We start from the raw sequence: 14,133 nt of genomic DNA, 5'->3' as shown, positions 1-14,133 counted from the left end.
GTTCAAACGTGTAGTGCTGAAACCCTATTGTAATTGTTAAGATTTTCCAAGATCATCATTCTGACTTAAAAGTGATCGGGCAGACCAAACCTTAAAGGTGCAGTGATCTGAAACTTTGAGAGATGGTAGTACCCACCCCATCTACAACATCACCAAAGCTCACACCAATCGACCTCGCACTGATATATAGCACTACAGGCGTCCCGTGTTCGAATCCTGGCTCGAGGACCTTTCCTGATCATGTGTCCCTCTCTCTCTCTCCCACTTCACTTCCTGTCACTTCTAGACTGTCCTATACTAAAAAAAGTCAAAAAACGCCAAAAATCTGTCTTTATTTAGTTATTTACTTTATATGACGGAGTCTGGCCACTGTGTGGCTCTATAATAGAACAAAAAATAAATAAAAATAAAAAACATAAAAATGGCTGTAACTAAGTATCCATTAGTCCAACTAATATCTGTGTCCAAAACACAGAGTAGGGGGAGTAGGTTATATTGCATTTTTTTGAGTATATAGTTGGTATTATTATTAAAAATGCCACTTGGTCTTGGGAAGTTGATCTTCCAGTTTGAAACTGTGGGTGATGTAAAAGCAAGCATGGCAACATCCATGGATTTGAAGACACAATGATAAACAATCAGCTTTATGCAGCTGGTAATAAAAACCTGTTTGCGATTGCAAATTTGTAAAACACTGTAAACAAGCTCTGTGGTTGATAATTGTGCACCTGCAAAACAAATGGTAGTCTGCATACTGTCATTTATCCCATTCAGTTTGGTTTCCAGGAGAATTGGTTGCCTTTGTTGACATTTCTAAAGTGAATGCTGGAATTGCTATTTATTATTATTATTATTATTATTATTATTATTATTTTATTATTTATTTTTTTATACGTCATCGTCTGTGCGTCAAGTAATGGAATGCATTCGTGGTCGGAAGTAGGAGATATCAAACAGAAATAGCCACATCTGACTTTGAATGGAACACTGCATTATCCACATACATCCTGTATATGACAAAGCTCTGGGCACCGTGCCTGTATGCTCTATTCTCAGCAATACAATCAATACATGCCCTGCCTTCTGCTGCCTCATGCATTTCAAGATGTTCCAGAGAAGAACGATGAAACTGTTAGCTAAGCAACATATACCAGGTCCTCTAGACCATACATTAACTACAGGATACACTTTACTTGCCTTGCATTGTGACACAGCACATTGCAACCTGTTTTGCCCATTAGTAGCAACCAGCTTTATATATAAATGTATATAAATTCCTAGAACATACAGACCATACACTGTCAGAATAAAATGTACCTTTAGGCGTACAAAGGTTTGTACCGTCTTCATCCCTAAAGGGTGCATGTCAGTACCTTAGTATGATACTAATATTTTAATATGCACCTTTTCAGGGTAAAGAAGGTTTTGAGAGTACTGTCCCAGTGACAAGCTTTTTAATTTTTTTTTACAAATTTTTTATTATTATTTATTTATTTATTTAATTTTTTTCCATAAAAAAAAATTGCATTCAATTCCATGTGAATGCCATCTGCAAAAACAGGTCACACTTTATTTTAAGGTCAAATTCTCGCTGTTAACAAACCATTAACTATGACTTTTATCTAATTTTATCCGAATTTGATGCTTATTAATACTTAAGGTAGTTGTTAAGTTTAGATATTGGGTAGGATTAGGGATGTAGAATATGCTCTTGCAGAATATGTGCTTTATAAGCACTAATAAACAGCCCATATGTAAATAATAAGCATGCTAATAAGCAACTAGTGTGAATAAGCAACTAGTGTGTAATAGTGTGAATTGGTTCCAATACTAAAATGTTACCCAAAAACATTTAAAAATGTTAAAGCGTACACTGTAAAAACAATTCCGTAAAATTTACAGTAAAACAACGGCAGCTGTGGTTGCCAGAATTCTACTGTAAAAAATATGGTAACAACATTTTAGGTTTTACGGTTTTAAATTAAATTTACAATTAAATACCGTAATTTCATTAACTGATATAATGTTAATATACCAACCTATTGAAGTACTGAAATCTGTTTTGTACCATTGAAATACACTGATAACCAGCAAATGCAGGTGGTGATGAGAAAGTCACATGATAAACCAAAGCCCATCACAAGCAGCTTTTAAATAATAACATATGCACATTGTCGTTCACACAAGCACTAAACACTAGAGGTCGATCGATAGTGGATCTTACCGATACATATAGCTAGGTTGGACCACACTGGCCGATACCAATTAATCAACCGATAGTTTTCAAAATGGATACTGAAAGAGAGCTAGTGCTTTACTATTTTTTTATATTTTTTAAAAAGCAGCAACAGTACTGAACCATACTTTGTAAATGACTAAAAATATTAAAATGATTTACTATATTGATCATTAAAGTTATTTCATAGTTTTCTAATGTTAAAAGACGAAACTTTAAAATTAAAAAAAATGTAGCCTATTAGTAGCTAATAGTGAATGTTGAAATGAACACACTCTAACAAGGAACAATACTTCTACAGTTTTCATTAATGCTTCTGTCACGAATCTGGTCTGCACTCCCGTTCATTTACCACTAGAGGTCACCCGCTCACCACATGGACTTTCACACCACACATCACATGGACTCCAATTCCCATCATCCAACACTGATCACAGCTGTCACCAATCACTCATTGCACCAATCACACGCACACCTGATCACACAGCATCACTAATCACACACACTATTTCAACCCTGGACATTCTCTCCCTCGTTGCCGAGTATTGTATGCATTATTGCTGCCCTACAGAGCCCTATTAGTTTTCCTAGCCTTGCCTTGCATTTGTCGGATTGTGTTTTCCCCTGCCTGGACTATCGCTTACGTTGTTGGATTACCTCTCCTGTCTCGCCCCTCTGGATACTGTTCGCTGATCGTCGACCCACGCTTGCCCTAAGTTTTACTCTTTGTCTTGTCCCTGCCATACCTGTTTGCCATTGTTTGACCCTGCCTGTTATGACCACGTCTCTGCCTAATAAAAGCCTGCACATGGATCCGCACGCCTCTCGTCTCGTCAGCCCCGTAACAGAATACTCGGCCGCGCAAGGATCCAGCGGCTTTTCACGCGGACATTGGCCAGGTATGGACACTGCAAGACAATTATTAACCCTCGAGCAGGGCTTGCAATCGCTCGAGGATTACATACAAGAGTACTTAGATTTAGCCTATTTTTCTGATCTGCCGGACTGTGTACTCATAGACTTCTTCTGCGAGGGCATTAACCAGCCGCTCAAATCGCGACTAATTCGCGAGGGTCCCCGTTTGTCTTTAAGTGATTTTATGGACTATGCTCTATTAACTGTGGGTTCTTCGTTCACTGCGGGTGTCGCGGAGGAACGTGACACCGCACTCAATTGTGTGATCGCAACCGCGCATGAGCACGCTCACAAAATGGCGGTGACAGCGGAGCCCGTTCACAAAATGGCGGCCACAACAACACCCTGTCATGTTCCTGCTGCCAGCCATAAGCCCAGTCAAGTCACAGTTGATGCCAGTAATGAGTCAAGCCAAGTCACAGCTGATCGTCGTGAGTCAAGCCAAGTCACAGCTGATCGTCGTGAGTCAAGCCAAGTCACAGCTGATCGTCGTGAGTCACAGCACGTCACAGCTGTTCGTCCAGAGTCACAGCATCTCATCTCAGCTGATCTCCTAAAGTCACGTCACGGCTGTACGTCCAGAGTCACAGCAACACATCTCAGCTGATCTCCTAAAGTCAAGTCACGTCACGGCACGGCTGCTCGTCCAGAGTCACAGCGTCACGTCACAGCGTCACGTCTCCGCTGACCGTCCAGAGTCACAGCGTCACGTCTCCGCTGACACTCCCAGATCATCAAGGTCAGTCTTTCATTATTCCAGTCTGATATCCAGTCTGAGGGATTCACCTCTGGTGTCTGCACGCACAGCTGGTATCCCCAAACCCACTCACTCTAGCCCTCCTGTTCCTGAACGGATTCCCCTGTCTGAAACGCTTCCCCCTGATGGGGATCGCATTTTGGTGTGTTTGGGCTGCATACACCACCACAGAACTCCCAGAGGTGGCGGCGTTCACTATGATGTCTCTAGAGGTGGCAGCTGACGCTGCAGAACCTCCTGAGGTAGTGGCGCTCACTGCTGTGTTCCCTGAAGTGATGGTGCCCCCTGCAGTTTCTCCAGAGGTGGCGGTACATGCTGCAGAACCTCCCGAAGCGGCGGTGCTCCCTTCAGCTCCTCGTATGGTGGTGGTGCCCAGCAATGAACTCCCATTCTGTTGTGTTGCGGTCAAAGAGACCATTACTAAACTCTCCCTGTGTCCTCAGGTTACCGCTGCAGAACCTCCAGAGGTGTCAGTGGTATCCACTCACCAACGCTCGTCTTGTCCTGTCACGGCTATGGAGGCCGTCAATGAACTCTCGTTCTGTCCTGTCACGGCTATGGATGCCGTCAATGAACTCTCGTTCTGTCCTGTCACGGCTATGGATGCCGTCAATGAACTCTCGTTCTGTCCTGTCACGGCTAGGGAGGCCGTCAATGAACTCTCGTTCTGTCCTGTCACGGCTATGGAGGCCGTCAATGAACTCTCGTTCTGTCCTGTCACGGCTAGAGAGGCCGTCAATGAACTCTCGTTCTGTCCTGTCACGGCTATGGAGGCCGTCAATGAACTTTCTGTGTTCCCTGCCTCAGTCCGTGTGTCTGTGCATGTTCTGTCTCCTCCTTGTGTCTCCGTTCTCCCCAGGTCCCAGGCTCTGCTGTGTGTTCCTGATCCGTCATGGCGGGCTCAAATGCCGTCTGGTCCGCCCTGGTGGGCTCCTGCTCTATCTGCGCCGCCATGGTGGTCTGCTGTCTGGCTCTGGTGGTCTTCTGCACCGCCGTGGAGATCTTCTGTCCCGTCTGGTCCGCCCTGGTGGGCTCAAGTCCCGTCTGGTCCGCCCTGGTGGGCTCAAGTCCCGTCTGGTCCGCCCTGGTGGGCTCAAGTCCCGTCTGGTCCGCCCTGGTGGGCTCCTGCTCTACCTCGGTCCCAGATCACTCCGCTGCCACATGGACCTGGCCCTCCATCCCTCCCCCTGTTCCGCCTCCGCTCCACCTCCCTCCTGATTATAGACTGTGTGGAGCGTCTGGAAGCCGCTCTTTGGGGGGGGGGGGGCTCTGTCACGAATCTGGTCTGCACTCCCGTTCATTTACCACTAGAGGTCACCCGCTCACCACATGGACTTTCACACCACACATCACATGGACTCCAATTCCCATCATCCAACACTGATCACAGCTGTCACCAATCACTCATTGCACACCTGATCACACAGCATCACTAATCACACACACTATTTCAACCCTGGACATTCTCTCCCTCGTTGCCGAGTATTGTACGCATTATTGCTGCCCTACAGAGCCCTATTAGTTTTCCTAGCCTTGCCTTGCCTAGCATTTGTCGGATTGTGTTTTCCCCTGCCTGGACTATCGCTTACGTTGTTGGATTACCTCTCCTGTCTCGCCTCTCTGGATACTGTTCGCTGATCGTCGAGCCACGCTTGCCCTAAGTTTTACTCTTTGTCTTGTCCCTGCCATACCTGTTTGCCATTGTTTGACCCTGCCTGTTATGACCACGTCTCTGCCTAATAAAAGCCTGCACATGGATCCGCACGCCTCTCGTCTCGTCAGCCCCGTAACAGCTACGAATGGACTCTTATTGCTAAGTGTTACCATTTAACTTCAACAGTCATGCTTAAAGATGGCCATCTTTAAATACCTACACAAGGCCATAGCATTAAAATTACATGCATATGGATATTGTATGTGTACTCACACACTTTAATCCAAAAAAAGAAAAAAAGTTGGTCACACACCAGGCAAAAGCCCAGCGCTGCGTCTAGGAGAACTCAGAGGTATGACACACACACACGCACGCACACACACACCAGACGCTTTGCGTTCAAATCAAGTGGCGGTCTAAAACAATTTATTTAATCACCAAACGGACATAAGTTTGCTTCAAGAATGAACAATGTGGCATAAATGAGTTTGAAGTTCGGTGTTTAAAAAAACCCCCCCAAAAAAACAGAGCAAGCGGAAAGAGAATGCGCGATCTGTATTACAGCTCTCTAGATGAAGCACACAGACTTTATTAGAGCCACAGAAAAACAAACGTTTTGCTGAAAAATGCACAATACATAATTTATAGCCTAGGGTGTACAAATATAATGTAATTTAATAGAAAACTATGTGAATGGCGCTCTGTTCCGCGGCAGGCTTTTCTGTCGGCTGTATTTAAATGCCAGTCTGGAGTTTCCCGCTCTGTGCAGCGCGCAGTGTCACGTGTCAAAATAAACAACACTGCTGTCAGTGATTTCCGCCTCTAGAGGCCGCTCTCGTACTGTATAATGCCAGCGGACCCTTCTCAGCCACTCCAGCAACGGTTGCAAACCGGAACACTATCGGCATGGATTTTTGCCGATAACCGATAGTTGTGGCAATCAATGCCGATTAATCAGCAAAACCGATGTCGACCTCTAATAAACACCATCATGGTGAGACTCATTAAACTGAAATATGCAATAAATATTAACTCTTTGACTTGTATGATCACACCAGTGTGATTAGAAGGTTCAGTGAGTCAAGTCATCAACTGCTGAACCAGATCACACGCGCTGAGCGCTTGTCATATTATCACAAATATTCAGTGTTTTCAACCATTTAATGCTTATTTTAGGTTTCAGACATTTAAATACACATAAGTACTAGCAAAACTGTACATTTATACTTTGTAAAATACACACTGATGTCTATGGAAGCAGCAATAATGATCCTTACAAATATAATCTGACGACATGTTTTATTGATATCATATACAGATTGTGTAGATAACTTTAAAGTTTACTCTGCTCTTCTCCCAGTTTAGCCAGAGACTTACTTTAATGTGTTTCGGGAGGAGAGGATGAATTTACGTGTTGTTAATCCCACAGCTCGGATTCAGCGCGAACAAACATGGCTGCGCCCATCGCAGGTATTGATCAACTAACACGGTCATTATAAAAGTATTTAAACTACCAAATACATTTACTTGCACATATTTCAGAATCGGAATATCAGATATTTCATAATATAGTGAGTATGATTGTGAATATTAATAATCAAAAAAGGAAAACTAAATAAAAGCGATCCATGTGTCATACAGCACTATTGTGACTGCGGTGTGTCACAGGACAAGCATGACGCTAGAGCCCTGCATTTCGACTTTTTTACGTCCCTAGGGCCGGGCTTCGGGCCAATTTTCACGAGGGCCGGGCTTTTAGTTTTCTCCTTATTTTTATATTTTAGACATCCATCAATGTCTAAGCCAAGTGCTTAGAAAAGCGCTACATAAATGTAAGGAATTATTATTATTATCAATTAGTGATGAAAAAAAAAAATTGCTGCACTGGTGGAAACAACACGAGACCGTGCCGCGACTGTGAAGAGCGGCTCGACGGTGTTTAGTGTCCAGCAGCAGCGATTGTGCCTTCAGCGCAGCTGTTCTGCGTTCAAATACACGCAATAAAGCTTGCTGTAAAGCCCCAGCAAAAGTAATTACCATGAATGTGTCCGAGGGAAATAGTAAGGAGATATTTGAATTACTTACTAATAAACTAGTGTTTTCTGTGTCAGTGTTGCATCAGTGTGGATTCATCTCCTCATTAGACGTGCCTTAGAGAGAAGTGCATCTTCACGGATTATGATTATAATGAATGAGTTTTTCTTTTCGATTTGATTTATTTCGTTAAGTAGTAATTTAAAGCTTTCTATAGATATATGTATCATGTCTGTGAGGCATGTATTCGCTGACTTTCGGTTCATTTTTGTGAAGCGCTCCTTTTCAAGACGAGACGGCAGAAAGCGTATCGTTTTCTTAAAAGCACGACGTTTTGCTGATATTGTGAGTGCACACAAATAGAAGTAGACCCTTTACAGTTCCGAATGATGTATTACTCTTACCTTTATGAGCAAAAATTACGGCCTATTTTAAGTTGTTTCCATTGAAAAAAAAAATGCAATTGATTGCGCTGGTGCCTCCATGTCCTGCGCTTTAGCTTCCATTCTCCGCACAAACTATTGGAGCGCACATTTATCTAGGTTTAACCTTTAAACATTGTTATATGCTTGAACTGTTTTAGTATATCTATAGATTTTGGCAAGTCGTGATGATTTGAGAAGGCTAAATTGATCAAACATGCTGATCAGCCTGCCGGTCTGCCGCTGGCTGCTTGGTAGTTACTTTAAGAAAGAAATAACTTGATTAACGAACAAAAAATGCTCCAAACGTTTTTCAAAATTAACTTAATAAAAAAAGAAAAAAAAAAGGGAAAAAACGAAATATAATCACTTTGCCATTATATACAAAACTGAACTATTTTAATAGCTGAAACATGAGCCGTTTTGGGAGAAGAGATAAGCTGTCGGACACGGGCTGGGCTAGGGCCTGAGCATCTCGGGCCAGGGCTGGGCTAGGGCCTACATTTGAGGCCCGTGCAGGGCTCTACATGACGCATCGCCATGGAAGCAATAAGGCTATACATTCTAAAATAACAGTCGCCTAAAAAAAACTCAGGCTGGGGGCTTAGCTAGGATATTTTAAACTCACGTGTTAAAGGGTTAATTAATTTTACGGTTTTTCCCTGTAAATTTTACAGGAACTTACCTTTATCCATTTAACAGGTTTTTACTGTAGCATTTTCACAGTTTTTTACCGTTAAAATCACGGTAATTTTTTTACAGTGTATTGTTTGTGGGGCATTTAATTGCTTGAATAAAAACATCAAAAGAAAAATGTATAGCTGTATTTTTTTATATATTTTATTTCTTAGTGTGCGCTGATTCAAAGCTTCAGGGAGATCCCTATTCTTGCACAAGTAATTATCAGCATACTTTTCTGTCAGTTTACATTTTGTTTCTTTTCTCTCTCTGTAGAGAATGCACATGGGGTATGTTGCGTGTGCATAAATTGGTTTCAATCTAGAGTTCAAAGGCTGTATTACTCTTTGACTTCATTTCATTACCATAACTTGGATCTCTGTCTTTCACTTTGAAACCCATCCCCAATTTAAACAAATGGCCAAACCTTCTGCAATCTCTCACATCAATTGGTTATAAACGCAAAGGGTTATTTACGAATGGTGTAATGATTCTTGATTTAGTTTTCAAGCGACCTTCATAAAGCTGAGGGCATGAGTCAGTTTAATACTGAAGAATGCAACAATATGTTTATTTATTTATCGCAGTGTTTCATTAATCCTAATATGTTTTTTTTTTGTTTTTTTCTTTTCAACACTACCAGCAAGCCACAAATCGAATACATTTAGATGAAAGTGGTTGTTTTGATTAGTTTTAAACTCCAATAAAGTACACAAATTGATACTGCACAAGTTAAACGGGCAAGAATACTACAATTCATCTTCAAAATCTCTTTCTCTCTCTCTCTCACACAAACACACTAACACACAGTACAGCTTGTGTTCATGCATCACCAAAATGCTGCTGTGGTGACATTCTCACCTCAGATCAGAGGATATGATGCTTGTTTGAATGACACAAAACAAAGAAATGACAAGTCACTTTTATAAATATACTAGAATAATTCTAAATGTAGCTATATGATATTTAAAATATTGTATAGTATTTAAAATATTATATAGTAGATTATAGTAAAATAATGTTTTAATAAAAAATAAAATAAAATAGTAGTAGTAGTATCATTACATTAAGTAATACTTCTGTAACGGTTTCTTCAAGTTAAACATAAGTTTTATTTTGACGGTTGCTGTAAAGACCTTTAGATTTCTGTTTGTTTGATATAATGATAGTTTTTCTCAAAAGAAACGGAACAATGCTCATGATGTGACTCTCAGAGCAGTTCTAGAGATTATGTTGTGTTCATGTACTCATATATTGAGGCAGCAGAGGCTTAAAACACAGCGATTGTCACGCACGCTTCAGTATGTGTGTAGTAAACGAAACCACGTGTCTGCACCATTCATTCACACACAGAACATGCAGGATTCATATTTAAATGGTATTTTTGCAGCTTAATATTTACAAGACACTAGTCCAAATCGCGTTTTGATTTAAGTGTACTGACCAACTTTTGATTTATCCTTCCAAAATTTGGCAAATCCCACGACATTACACATTATACAGTAAATTCCATTTTTATGACTGTATTCCGCGATTCCGTCTGCGTTTTCCGCATCCCGGAAATCATAGAGGCCTATACATCATGTATACACCTTGTTTGTCTGACTAACTTAAACACCTCTGATTGGCCACTGCGTTCAAGAAATCAGTAGATGTGCTTGTGATTGGCTACATTGCTCAATGCTGCAAAAACACGTTACCTTTGACCAAATATGAAAAGCCCTGACTCTCACATTGTTGGGATTGGTTAGATGTTTGTGACGGTAGGAAATAAGTGAGGTTTCTGTGTTTTTGAGACTGATTTTGGTACACCCGAAGTTTTAAGGAGAAAATACTTGGCAATGGTGTTGACTGATGAATTTGCACATAGCTTGTCTTTCAGCATATTAAAAACATTAGACAGACATGTAAACAACTTCAAAACATGATTCTCACCACAGGCGGTCTTTAAAATGATGTAAAACTATAAATATAATTGTATTCGCATTTTTGAGATTGTATGGGGGAAATAAAGATGCTAACGCATTCTATGAAATAACTCTGATCAATTAATTTTGAATGATGTAAAAGTGATTAAATGATGACCGAATCTGATGACCAATTAGTCTCCAAAAACATCTTGATTATGAGTTTTGTTTAACAGTGATGTGGCCAATAGTCTGATTATTTTAAAGGCAGAATGATGTGATATAAAAATTGTAACCTTGGTGACAAGAGCATGAGTCATCCAAGTAAGAGTGGCACCATTTTGCCGTCTGAATATTTTGACAAGTGAAAGGGCTTTTTGAGTGCAGTGCACTAACATTAGGGTCATAATGTCTTTGCCAGTCACTGCCTTCACTGTGTCAAATGTCACTGAGCAGTGACATAGCTTCAGGCTGCCCATGGTATTTTAAACTGACAGAGAACATCGGAGAGCTCCAGTAGCACTGGTTACTACCTAGTCTGAGCAACTGCTGTATGGATGGGGCTGCTGAATTGGGGGTTGAGCTAATTAGGGGAGAGTCTGCCAGTGTTAATTAGCAGTTCATTAGCAGGCCAGGTGAAAACTGGTGAATTCACAGTTGAGTAATAGCAGCCATCAGCCTTTGGCCAAGATTCAGACAGGTTTAGTCACAAAAACAGCAGGAAGCTTGTATCCATCACTATAATGGAAATGAAAATTAATTTCAATTCTGAATGTTCACTGCACAAAAATATCTCCAGATTTAAAGTGTTTTAGACCAAACAGAAACTGAATATTGGATGTAGATGTAGTGTTTTCAAAATCCCTAACACTAAGATATTGAATTTAAACATAACTTGGGCAAACTAGTAGTAGTAATAATAATAATAATAATAATGTTATTAGTAGTAGCAGTAGTAGTAGTAGTAGTAGTAGTGTGTTTCTGTGACTGTATAAAAAAAAAAAAAAGTGTAAAAATTTGCATTGTTTTACATGGTACAGGGTTAATAGTGGGATCAGAATGTAGATAACCTGGGTTTAAGCACAGTGTGAAAAGCCCTATTTTGGTTGAAAATTTAATTGAAAACAACAAATCTGTAGTTACCTTGATGAATATACTGGCTGAATCAGGCATGTTGAATTATTATTATTATTATTATTATTATTTATTTATTTATTTATTTATTTTTCGAATAGTTGAGAGAACCAACAAATCTGAATGTATCCAGTTGCGTTGAATTTTTCTAAGCAATTTTATTTATTTATTCATTTATTTATGTTTGTTTGTTCATTTGTTCGTTTTTTGAGAGAACCTAAAATCACAAAAGGTTCCTTGTAGCAAAAGAAGGTTTTTCAGATTATAAAAAAGGTTAGCAAGCGATGGTTCTTTGTGGAACCAAAAAATGGTTCTTCTATGGCATCGCTTGAAGAACCTTTTGAAGCACCTTTATTTTTAAGAGTGAATGTGCTAAAACCTTGCTGAATACACAGCGACTGCATATGTCCTGGCAACCGTCCTCAATTCTATAGCATTATTATGGTGATGAGTTATGCATAGGTAAATGTCACTCACACTTCAGAAAATGTAAAAATCTAGTTGGCATTAAAATCTAATATTTGCCAGGCAAATAATTATATTAGTTGTTGAAAATGTATTTGCCACTTGGTCGGTGAATTAAAAGAGAATATTAAACCAACATTGTTGGATTAAACCAACATTATATTTTCTACAGGTATTTAGACATGGATTCCTTCATAAGATTATGATTCATTCTATCCTCCCACTCTGAGGGTTGCCTAGGCTTTTATTTGGGTAAATGAAAGTAGGATTAAACAGAAAAGGTTTTATTTTTAGAAGCGTTTTATTTCACAGCCAGAGGATGTGGTGAAAACAAAGCTAACTATTTTTGGCCATAAGAGTCTCAATAACTTGTTCTTTGGTTCTCATTCAGTTGCATAAGTTTTACATCATGTGCCACCCACTGATAAGAAGATACTTTGGTTAGTTTGCCAGGGAGGGAAGGGCAGGTCAAGTTAGTATAAATTGACACTCCAAAGACCCTGTGTGATGTACACAGCACATTGTGTGCCCACTTTAACATTACCACCTACACTGAAAGCACAGGGTTATTGAACTCGCTAACTGGGGCAATGATTGTTGAATTCACAGTGAGTTGACACTTCATAGCATGTGTAGCCTTCCATAATTTATAAACCAGTTACGCTTTGATTAAGGCTTTCAATTGAAAGACATTGTCAAGATGAAGTCCAGGGTATATGAAACTTTTATAAGTGCACAGTTTACCAGTTGAGCAGTCATGCTTTCTTTTTGCAAAGTTATATTAGAGAGCACAAAAGATCATTTCAGTTGTTTATGGTGTTGGGAGTAAAATAGCAATTTCCTCTCTTTCTAATGGTTGCAAAAATAGCCGTAACCAAATAGTCAGTGTTTCCATGTTGCACACTTTTGGGGTTTGCATTAAGATGAATTGGAATGCTAACAGTTTCAGGTATATTAGACATCCGTGGCTGGGACAATCACAGCCATTACACCCTGCTTCACAGCATGAAGAAGACAATACAAAGGTCCAGCAATAGCACGCTAATGGGTAAGTCATTGTTGGCTATTGCTTTGCCTGAAATAATTTATTTGAGAGAGCACTTTATTTCTACACAGCTTTTTATGTGAGCAATCGAGCAAAAGGTGCCTGTCAAAATGTACTTAGACACAAAAATGCTTTTACTGTCATTAAAGAAAACCACTTTATTATTTTACTAGAATGAACAGATAGAGCCAGATGTATTGGTCCTGATCTGAATATATAAATCATCACGTTTATTCACACACGTGTCCCCGAGGAAACACTCAACATGAATACATCCGCATTCATATATCACGGTGGCAGGAATAAAATGGAAAAATATGCCCAATGCCAATAAATCACTGCTTAATTTACTTTGCCCTGCCGGTTTGGAGAATTCACTGCCTTTCTGCTTGGAATTGAGAATGACCGTCCCAGCAACTCTCCATAAGTGCTAGTTGGTGTGATGAAGAAAGAGACCAAAATCTTGATGGATTTTATTCCTGCCAATGTTAAACCTCAAGCGTTAACCCTAGGATCTGATGTTTTTATTTGAAAAAAAAAAAAAAAAACATACTTTACATTGAAACATCAAGTTGATATGCCATGACTTTTTGGTTAATATGCCATAACTTATGAGAAGTGCTAATAAACAAAATATCAACTTGATAATATTGATCACACAACCACATGAAACATAAATGCATACATATTTTTGTTTCATTGTATTTTTATACATGTTTATTTATTTAATTTTATTTTTTTGGAGTTTAACACACCCCAACAGAATCAAGATAATATAAAAACAAACAAACAAAAAAGATTAAGACAAAAGCTGTTGATTTGAAAACTATTTTGGGAACTTCAAATACATAAACCTTAAATAAAAAGTAAGCTAAAACCAATGGTT

Source organism: Onychostoma macrolepis, chromosome 14, assembly GCF_012432095.1.
Source record: "Onychostoma macrolepis isolate SWU-2019 chromosome 14, ASM1243209v1, whole genome shotgun sequence".
Taxonomy (NCBI): domain Eukaryota; kingdom Metazoa; phylum Chordata; class Actinopteri; order Cypriniformes; family Cyprinidae; genus Onychostoma; species Onychostoma macrolepis.
The sequence above is the reverse complement of the archived record's forward strand: the minus strand, read 5'-3'. Positions refer to the sequence as shown.